Below are 10210 nucleotides of genomic sequence, written 5' to 3' on the forward strand. Positions count from 1 at the left end.
CCCTTTGCTTGCTATTCCACACATCACTGAATCTTTCTAGACTACCTCTGAAGAGAAAAACTGCCCATATCATTCCAATACTTAAGAAAGGTAGATAGGACCTTCCTGAAAGTTATTGACCTATTAGCATGACATCAGTGGTTATTATGATTCTTGAAAGAATAATCATTTCTGCAGTTATTAGACATCTTTAAGCAAATAATATCATGCACAGCTCAAAGCATGGCATTTGTTCTCAAAGATCTGTTGATACCTATTCACTTGAATCACTTAACTTACTTGATACTGGAATTATGCTACATGTAGTCAAGCTTGAAGAGAAATCCCTGCTCTGGATCCTATAGGCTGACAACTTGAAGATTCTTCAGCCAACCTTGACCAACGATACTTAAGTGCCCCCAGCTTGAAAGATAAATACAAGCACACCCAAGTATCAATTCATAAAACTAAATATTAAGTTATTTCACCTTCCGTACAGCAAATTGTTCATCAAGGGTTTTGAGTTCCCCTTTGTGTTGAACACCTTGGGAAGACAGCAAATTGTTCTTTCTTCTTAAAATCAGTGTTTCCACTTATCTTTTCAAACAATCTGTAGAATCTTGCCAATTTTCGGGAGAAAATCGGGAGATGGCTCTCAGGATTCGGAAGAAAATCGGGAGATGTTTCTCAGGATTTGGTAGAATTTTCAGTTTTTTGTATTTTGCATTGACTTTTTTGAGGTATTCGAGTGATTTGAGTATAAAGTACCACATTCTAAATGTTTGAAGCAGGGTAGCCACTCAGCCGGTTTTTTTTTGGTGCCACTTTGGGTGCCAAAATAGTGTCAATTTTGTATAAAAAGTGTCATTTCCCAAAACTTTGCCGCTCGCAACGCTTCGCGTTATTCGCGCTCATATCAGCAAGCTTTTCAAATTGAAAATATTAGCCAATCCGCTTGGGATCACCCCCGCGTGGTTTCCCGTATCTTTAAATTCGTCAACCTGAAATCTCAGATCTAATGCCATCTATTAACTATAAAAAAGAAATTTTGATTTTACTTAGTTGGTGCTGATTTCTGGCTTTGCGCAGCACTTCCACTTTTGTCAACTTTCCAGCCCTCCTTCTGAAAACCCGCTAAAACACAAATGGTGCTTATTGTATAAAATGAGAACTCGTCCCACAGAGTTCTTTCTTCTCTTTTTTTCTGAGCAGTCTTTGTTCATAGCGTGAAAAAGAAGCAGAAAAAGAAAAGAGGAAAAAACCTTCAGTTTTTTTTCTTTTGAGAAAACGGAAAAAAAAGGAACAGCAATACTCGTCTACATTGAAAGTTTTTCATCCAGTTTTTCCATGAAAAGGACTAGCTGGATTATTGCAGTGCATTAAGGTGCTTGAAACTTTTATTTTCTTCGAAAATGCTGAAGAGAATTCCACGAACATAGATCGTAGCAATTGATGACCCTATGATAAACACAACTAATAGTGGCTCAGACACTAACTCTTTCAAATAATTTATTTGGCAAAAACTAGTAGAAAAACAATAAGACAGCTATATCATCTAATCTGTTTATCAAAACCTGAATAGAATAAGTTTTACGAGAACTCTCGTCACTCCCGGTAAATTTTTCTTTAAGATGTCTCCAGGAATTAGGGTATAGGAACAGGCAACTAGCATTTGAAGTATCAATATAAAAGCACCTTTATAATAAAGTATTTAGAGCATTTAGAGTATCAGCGTGAAAGCACATTTACAATCAAAAATTAGTGGGAACGAAATACTAAAATGAGGTAGGGCGCCCAAATTCAATTTATGTAATGATTTAACATAAACTTAAGTAAGAAAAAAAAAGTCAAATCAGATTTTTATTTTACTAAAGATTGCATAGGACTTAAGATAATGGAAGTTTGGGTATAAATTTTGTTTTTAGGATGATGGTTATGTATGACATTTGTCCATTGCCAAGAGTTCAAAGAAAAAATATGAAAAATATGAACGGAAATGTTAGAGCGCATTTTTGCGTCACTGGCCCAGTCACTGAAGAGGTCACTAGATATTCTTGTGGGATACCAGTCAGCTTAGTGGATGTTTTTGCGTTGCTGAGTCGTTGTGTAATGTCACCAGTGAGCTTTTCACTCACTGGGCTTCAAGAGCTCCAGTCACGGAAATCGATGAAAAGACGCGTAAAGTTAAGCAGTCACTGGCCCAGTGACTGGCTAACATAGTAACAGCTATTAACATAGTGGCGCAAAAATACACTCTTAGCTTTTCTCGCTCTTTTCTTCTTTGAATTGTAGTCAACCCTCAACTAATAAAACATAAAAATTGAATTGGAACCCACTCAAGAATTGCAAACCACTTGACTGACTTATCATCTATGAGCCTACAAATTATGGTAACAACACAAAATAGTTGAACTAAAACCTGAAAACAATTGAAGGCTTCTCTACCACATTGCAGGCTTCTCCACCACGTACCGAAGATCACTGGGTGATCTTCGCTTATCAGTGTTAAGAACAAGAATAAAAGAATTTGTCACACACAGATAGAGACAAACACGTTTACGTTTTTCACCTCACAGAAAGATTCTTGCATCCAATGTTGCCTCGCGCGGAGTTAAGATAGTAATCTTAACTGACAGAAAAAGGATATCGATAGATATCTACATTGACAGTTTTCCTTCTGGTTTTTTGTCTGAAAAAAGTCTTTTTTTGTAAAACAGTACCACTTAGCAAAAGAAGTGCCACTTTTGTTAAAAAGTGTCCTAATAGTGTCAGGTGTCCCGAAAAGTGCCATTTAAAAAAAAAGTGTCAAAAGTGACACTAAAGTGTCACCGGTGGTAACTCTGGTTTGGAACGTAGATTTACTAGAGCCAGCTGCAATTCCGGAAAGAAAATTCGTCAATCAAGGTTGTCAAACATGACAAAAGGAAGCAGCTAGAAGCTTGATATGTATTTAATTTTGAAACTAAGTGCAGTTATATTTCATTCAGACTCTAAAGCTATTTAATTAAGACATTTTTCTTTATCGACCCTTACTTTTTGTGGCTCTTTCATATTCTACACAACAGCCCACTAAGTTCAGGACTGGGACAAAAAATATGGACGAATTACGGACACTAGGCCTTTGACCATTGAGCCTGAGTTAAGCGGATATTTTTTTTTACCGCCATCCCCAGAGGTATTCACAAATGATAAAGAGAAAACGCAAAGTCGTAGTTCATTAGTATTGATATAACTAAAAAAAAGTATAAGAAATAGCAAAACTTTCAGATACATATACCACATTACATTCATAATCTGTGTCTGTCGCATGGCTTTTTATGTGAGCAGCCTCCTCTGATCATGCCGTAACTCAGCTGTGCTGGCATACGCTACTACTCCTTTTAGCCTCTTTCTGAGGGGCTGGTCAACCGTCAGTCTGTCTGCTGTAACTCAGTCTCGTTTCATTTCAAGTTTTGTCTGAATTGTGGAATCCAAAGTTACTGTTACCAAATGAGTCCTTCTGTCTGTCTTTACTTCTTGAGTAAGCTGAACAGTCTTTCTGAAGCTACGTTCGAAAATGGCAAGGAAAACAAGTATTGTACAAACTTTGCTAAGTTTGGTTTCCACGATGTTCCCTCGCACTCAAAGCCGATTTCCAGTAATCCACGGCTGTCAGAGTCACTGTTTTATCATCGTTGGCACTATCGGAATGTTCCCGCCATTCTTTGTCAGTGGCATTTTTTGACTTTTTGTACTCGTTTTCATCCTTTTTTCTCAATTTTATGTTTTATAATACACTGACGGGCCCTGGCGGACAATATTCGTCACTTTCTGCTTACCCAGTCTTTCTTTATCAGTAATATTATTACGAGTATACGGCATATTTTTCAGGAATGGGACTAACTTGTCAACCAACAAAAATCGTAAATTGTTTTCAAAATGCTGCAATTTTCGTTTCTGTTTCATGTATTCGACCATTTGAAGCACATCGCTTCAGTTCTATAGAGTAACCGCAGACAAAGTCTAATTTTTGTCATATTTTTTTAAATTTGTCGTAACTGTGGATACTTTTGAGCCTAATTAATTAGCTGGGCCAACTTAGGGCTAGTTCTCATCTTCTTGGTACACGCCAACACCTGGTGTTAGTTTATGAATTGAAAATAATTTGTTAATTACAAACCTTGAAGGTGTTTAAATAATCAAAAACAGAAAATCAATGCAACCACTGTGGAATGGATAATGGGCATTGTTCACCCTATGCCAATGAATTCAAATCGCAGCGCCTCAATTGCCTGGGACATTAGGAAAAATCCCTAAAAGACCACAGGAAACGGCCAGGTAAAAAAAAAGAAAAAAAAAGAATGACCACAAAGCAAAATGTTTCGGGGATTAAGTTTTCCGGAGATTTTTGGGAGATTCGGTATCTTCTTTTTTGTCGGAAGATTGATTAGAAATTCGGTAGATCTCCCGAAAAATCGGGAGAAGTGGAAACACTGCTTAAAATAGCGATTTAAAAAATTATCCTAACTTAAGTTTGTATATCACAGATGGTGCGGGTATAAATCAAAGAATTCTACTAGTCACAAAGATTGAAGTCAGCAAACGCACTGTTTCGGCAAAGGGAACTTGACATAGAGAGATCATATTAAGTTATAAGAGGGGAAATTTGGCTTCTGTTGGCAAACACATTTCGCAGAGACATATCAAATTACAGGAGAGATCAACTTCGGGTTCTTTCTGGGCGTTCACAAATATTTCAAATATGTAATTAAGTTTTGGGTTCTGATAAATTAAAAAGGCTTGTATTACATACATGTGGGCGTTGGCCTCGCTTGGGCTTATTATATCCTATACAATGTTTTTATTAAGTGAATAGCAATATCCCTAGGATTTATCATAAAATGGAACATTTGCCCTATTGTTACAGCCTTTGTGACTTTCTTACTTAACAAAACTAGTTTTTTTAGTGCTCAGGTCATAAAATTCTATCTTTAAGGCAATAAAATGAGAAAAGAGTTCACATTCATCTCAAAACGTGGAGTGCTATCTTCAGACCGATGAAACATTTAAAATGAGCTATCACTCGCTATCACACATATATATATATATATATATATATATATATATATATATATATATATATATATATATATATATATATATATATATATATATATATATATATATATATATATATATATATATATATATATATATATATATATATATATATATATATATATATATATATATATATATATATATATATATATATATATATATATATATATATATATATATATATATATATATATATATATATATATATATATATATATATATATATATATATATATATATATATATATATATATATATATATATATATATATATATATATATATATATATATATATATATATATATATATATATATATATATATATATATATATATATATATATATATATATATATATATATATATATATATATATATATATATATATATATATATATATATATATATATATATAAAACTTGTTTTTAAATATATATATAACTTTCATCCAAACTATTTTTTATATATAAAACTTGTTTATCCAAACTTATTTTATCACTTTCCAGAAGTGTATTCTGGAAATTTCTAAATCGTAAAATTGCCCGGTAACCAGAAACTGACTCCACCGATTGATAGCCCTGTCTTTTGCAGTGTTTCATGTGATTTTGTAGCTTTAATTCGCTATGAAACTGGGACTAACACATTGCGCAATAGTAACGTACACCCCACGCCCCTTTTTACCCTCCCCCAGAACTGTACTAATATCCGTTATTGGATTAAAATGACCGATTGAATTAGGTTCACTAGGTAGTGCGTACAACAATCAGACCCAGTGTTTCACATATTCAATCGATGGGGCCCTTACTGGAAATATTACCCCCTTTTTATGAGAACGCACACGCTCTTCAAATTCCGTTTCGTACTGTAGCACTTTAACACCAATCTTTAAATGCACGTTTGCCCGTTCGAAAATATCAATTCCTTTGAGTGTTACAGGAAATTTATGGGTTAAACAAGTGAAATCTACTCTGGGGAAATCAGACCCCCTATTGCGCAATGTGTTTGTCCCAATTTCGTAGCGAATTAAAGCTACAAAATCATATGAAACACTGCAAGAGACACGGCTATTAATTGGTGGAGACAGTTTCTGGTGACCAGGCAATTTTAAGATTTAAAAATTCCCAGAATACAATTATGCAAAGTGATAAAACAAGTTTGGATTGTAAGGCCAAGCTCACAGATGTGAACGACCCACAATTTCCAAATCGTATCAAAGAAAATCAAGCCGTTGCAGTTTCCTATGCTCATGCGCAGAGAGACAGCAGTAACACTATGGGTCTCTTAGAAATAGTTGAGATATTGGACGAGGAAGACTTCATGATCAAAGCATTGACTAAATTAATTGTCACAGCGAATGGTGTACTTTCCTGTTTGAGGCACACACACTAGCCAATGACACTATCAGCAGATGATCGCCTGGCCATTAAAGATAAGAAAATATGTTGGGTATGTAAGGGGGAATTCGAAGAAGGGACTAAGGGGAGAGGGACTAGGGGAAAACAGACTAAGGGGGGACGGGGAAAGCTAGGGACCATGATCATTAATGGCAGGAAATATCATCAGGGGTAGTAATTTTCGTGGCGTAGCACATCAATCGTGGAATGTGAATATGAGTCAGCAGTATTTTATACCAGTTTTCATTCACAATTCAAATTACGATTTGAAATTTATTTTACTGGCATTGGCACGTGTGCACAGGGAGGGGGTTGCACACAGCCCATGGGTAAATAACTCATTTACCTACAATATCATACCCAAATCGGCTTAGAAGTTGTTGCTTTTAGAATTCAAATGGCAAACAGTGAATAATGGGAATACGTGTTGGAATAAAATCTGTTTTTTAGATTCTTATAGTTTTTTCCCCAAAGCTCTCAGCCAACTAATTCAAGTGCAGAAAAGTGACAGTTTTGATAGTTTCCCTCTGATTAAACAGCGTTTTCCAGACAATGAAATATATGACTTACTGACTTTTAAAGGCATATATGCATATGATTATTACAACTCTGGCGCAAGGTTAAGTGAGGAAAAACTCCCTCCCATTGAGCCATTCTATAATTCACTTACCGATAGTGAATGCACTGCCGATGACTTCGAATTTGCAAAGAGGGTATGGGCTAAAGTGGGCTGTAAGAATGGTGGGGACTTTTGTAGAATGTACTTGGCAAGCGATGGGTTAACTCTTTTAGATATTGTCTGCGAGAACACAGACCAAATTTATTCAGAATTTGGGCTAGACATTGGCTAATATTTTTCAATACCACACCTCGTAATGGACTTAATTCTAGAAATCGGTAAAGAGGAAATAGGTTTGATCGTTGTTGTTCACCATGTGCTATTGCGGTGGATGGTGACCAATGGTTTCAGGGCCACAGAGATTCACAGAGCCCTGCAAGTCGATAAAAAACCCTACTTGAAAACGTTTATTGCCACTTTTGTCAGTAAACGTTCACAGGCAAAAAGTAAAGCTCAAAAAGAAATGTATAAACTTATTTTAAATTCAGCTTTTGGAAAAATGTGTGAAAGTGTTCGAAACAGGTCACGGCCCCGGACGACCCAAGGGGGTTGGGGGGTCTCGGCCCGGCCTTCGGACCCGAAGGGGTGAGGGGAGGATTCTCATCTTTTAAATGTTGTAATAGTGTTTTCTCATATTCTATTCTCTTAGTCTACAAATGTGTTCAACTGTACTGCTGTTCTTGCTTTTGTTGTATTTAAAATACATGTTTTTTTGTCATTGTTGTCATTGTTGCCAATAAATGAAAAATATTAAATTGTTCTTTTGCTATTATTACTGTTGTTGTACAAAATATGTTGTTAATAAAATAAAAAATATGTTTTTGTTGTTCTTGTTGCTATTGAATAACGTACTAGGTAGATGTTGCTGCTGGTCTAAGGAAAAATTATTATTATTTATTCATTAGACAAGTATGGTTTACAGTTAGTCGTAGTTCAGTTGCTGTTAACAGCAGTATGTATCAATTTAAAACACCATTCAGATCGTTATTACGTGGTCCGTCAATGTCGGGGAAAACGACACTTTCAGCTAAAATAATAAAAAATTATAATAAAATATTGTTGGAAAAATCAAAGAAAATTTACTATTGCTATAGTATTTGGCAAGAGTCCTATGACCAAATAAAAGCTATTGTCACTGCTATAACCATGCCAATCCAATTCATAGAAGGGCTCGATGTTTTAAATAGTACCAAACTCATGGCTGATTATTGATTATTTAGCTGAATCCATTGAACAGTTCTCGCAGGAAATGCTACAAGTGTTTACTGTTCGCTCTCATCATGAACATATTTCAATAACCCTAGTTCTACACAATCTGTTTAATCAGATCAAGTGTATGAGGACCCTTGCTTTGAACTGCACCGTCTATATTATCTACCGAGTTGTTCGTGATTCAAGTTCTCTAATAACTCTCAATAAGCAAATATAATCAGATGCCCCCAAATTTCCACTTTCATTGTACAGTCAGGCGATAAATAAGCCCTACGGGTACATTTTGCTGGATGTTAATCAGAATACACCCGAGGATTTACGTGTAGTCACAGATATTTTCGACAAAGAAAATACTGTGTATCTTCCGGTGAACATTAAAAAGGGCTATTAGTTGCCATCATGACACTGAAGAAACTATACGAAAATATACACTTATTTTCCGTTCTAAGCACTTCAAAACCTCCCACTCAGGAAGGCCTTACTCAAACATGGTGTTGACAAAGAATTTATTAATGTAATATTTGAACTTTGTTTAAATTCAACTGAGGGCAATGTACACTTACCAGAAGATGTTAGACAACAGACAAAGCAACATCGTTCCACTGTGCGTGCCTTGGCTTGCAAAAACAAAGGAAAAGATTTTAAAAGAAAACGTATCCTTCAAGCGGGCGGTAGCTTTTTTACACTTTTACTACGAATAATCACAGGACTTGTAAACAGTGTTCTCTAAAAGGCTAATCCCTAAAAATTAACTCCAATAGAACTTGTCCTTTCACCAATTGAACACTTTGAGGACAATCTATGCAAATTCATTAATTATGAAAATATTGCCGATGATAAAAAGCTAGTTTTACTCCAAGATGCACTTCGTCGCATGGACAAACATAGACCGTATCGTGAGAGACCCACCGTCAATGTCACTGATCCCCACCTTCATCCCCCAAAAAGGAAACATCTCCTCAAGATTCTGCAGCAACAACAGCAACAGCACGATCAAAGGAGATGAAATTGAAATCAATAGTGACATAAATTGGAAACCTACTGCCACACACCTATCGGGAACAGAGTAAAAGAGTATTAACATATTTCATGTTTGAAAGTTGTGATTATCATCAAGTTCAAGTCAATAACACCGGGAAACGAATTATAATTCAGGAAAAAGTTATAATCTACTCGATTTAATTTGTGACGTGGTTACAAATCGTAAAGGACTTTCACCATTTGACAATAATCTATACAACTTTCTGAATACATCAAACTTCCCCAATAGTCTTATTGGCAATAAGCATATTCTAAAGAAACTAAGCGAATATAGTAGAAATTTCAGCCCTCTAACAACGCCAACAACATTTAAAAAAGAAGGAGAAGAAGAACATTATAAATCAATCTTAGAAAACACTAGCACTCCTAGTAGAAGCAGCAGTGATTGTATAACACCAATGATGATGACTAGACAAAAGCGAAGACGTATTGATATCAACTCACTGTCACAAGCACCACCCTCCAATGTGCAAAAGGGTAGTGGGTATTACACTACGTGTTAGCGTTCAAAATGGATGAAGTTTTAAAACATACCTATGAAAATACTGGTGAAGTGGGAAGTCTAAGTTCCCCCACAACATTTTCTAAAGTTGCCTCTGACGTCGGTGGCAACAGCAGCAGTACTTTAAAAAATGCTAAAGAATATCTAGAAAATGAACCGAGTTACACTCTACATCGGAATTGCAGACTTTGTGGCAAACAATATCGACAAACTAAAGCATATTTCCCTCTGCATATAATGCAAACAGATCTTTCAACTCTAGATGAGATTCAATGACGTCACAATACACCCTACAAATATATTCTAGTGACAATCAGTGTCTTTAGTCACTATTCCATTGCTAACAAAGAGAGCTGATGAGTG

At 35.4% G+C, this 10210-nt stretch overlaps 1 protein-coding gene across 1 annotated transcript in view; it reads right to left on the reverse strand.

The window, feature by feature from the left end:
* Positions 1-565, reverse strand: part of LOC148949726 (uncharacterized) — a 44885-nt gene extending 44320 nt beyond the window's left edge. Inside the window, exon 1 of the mRNA XM_089093076.1 lies at positions 468-565. The gene's annotated coding sequence lies outside the window, so the exon portion shown is untranslated. The remainder of the gene's footprint in view (positions 1-467) is intronic.
* Between the last annotated feature and the right edge of the window lie 9645 nt (positions 566-10210).

Source organism: Artemia sp. Qi Xiang Cuo, chromosome 8 (assembly GCF_049724085.1).
Source record: "Artemia sp. Qi Xiang Cuo chromosome 8, ASM4972408v1, whole genome shotgun sequence".
Classification (NCBI taxonomy): domain Eukaryota; kingdom Metazoa; phylum Arthropoda; class Branchiopoda; order Anostraca; family Artemiidae; genus Artemia; species Artemia sp. Qi Xiang Cuo.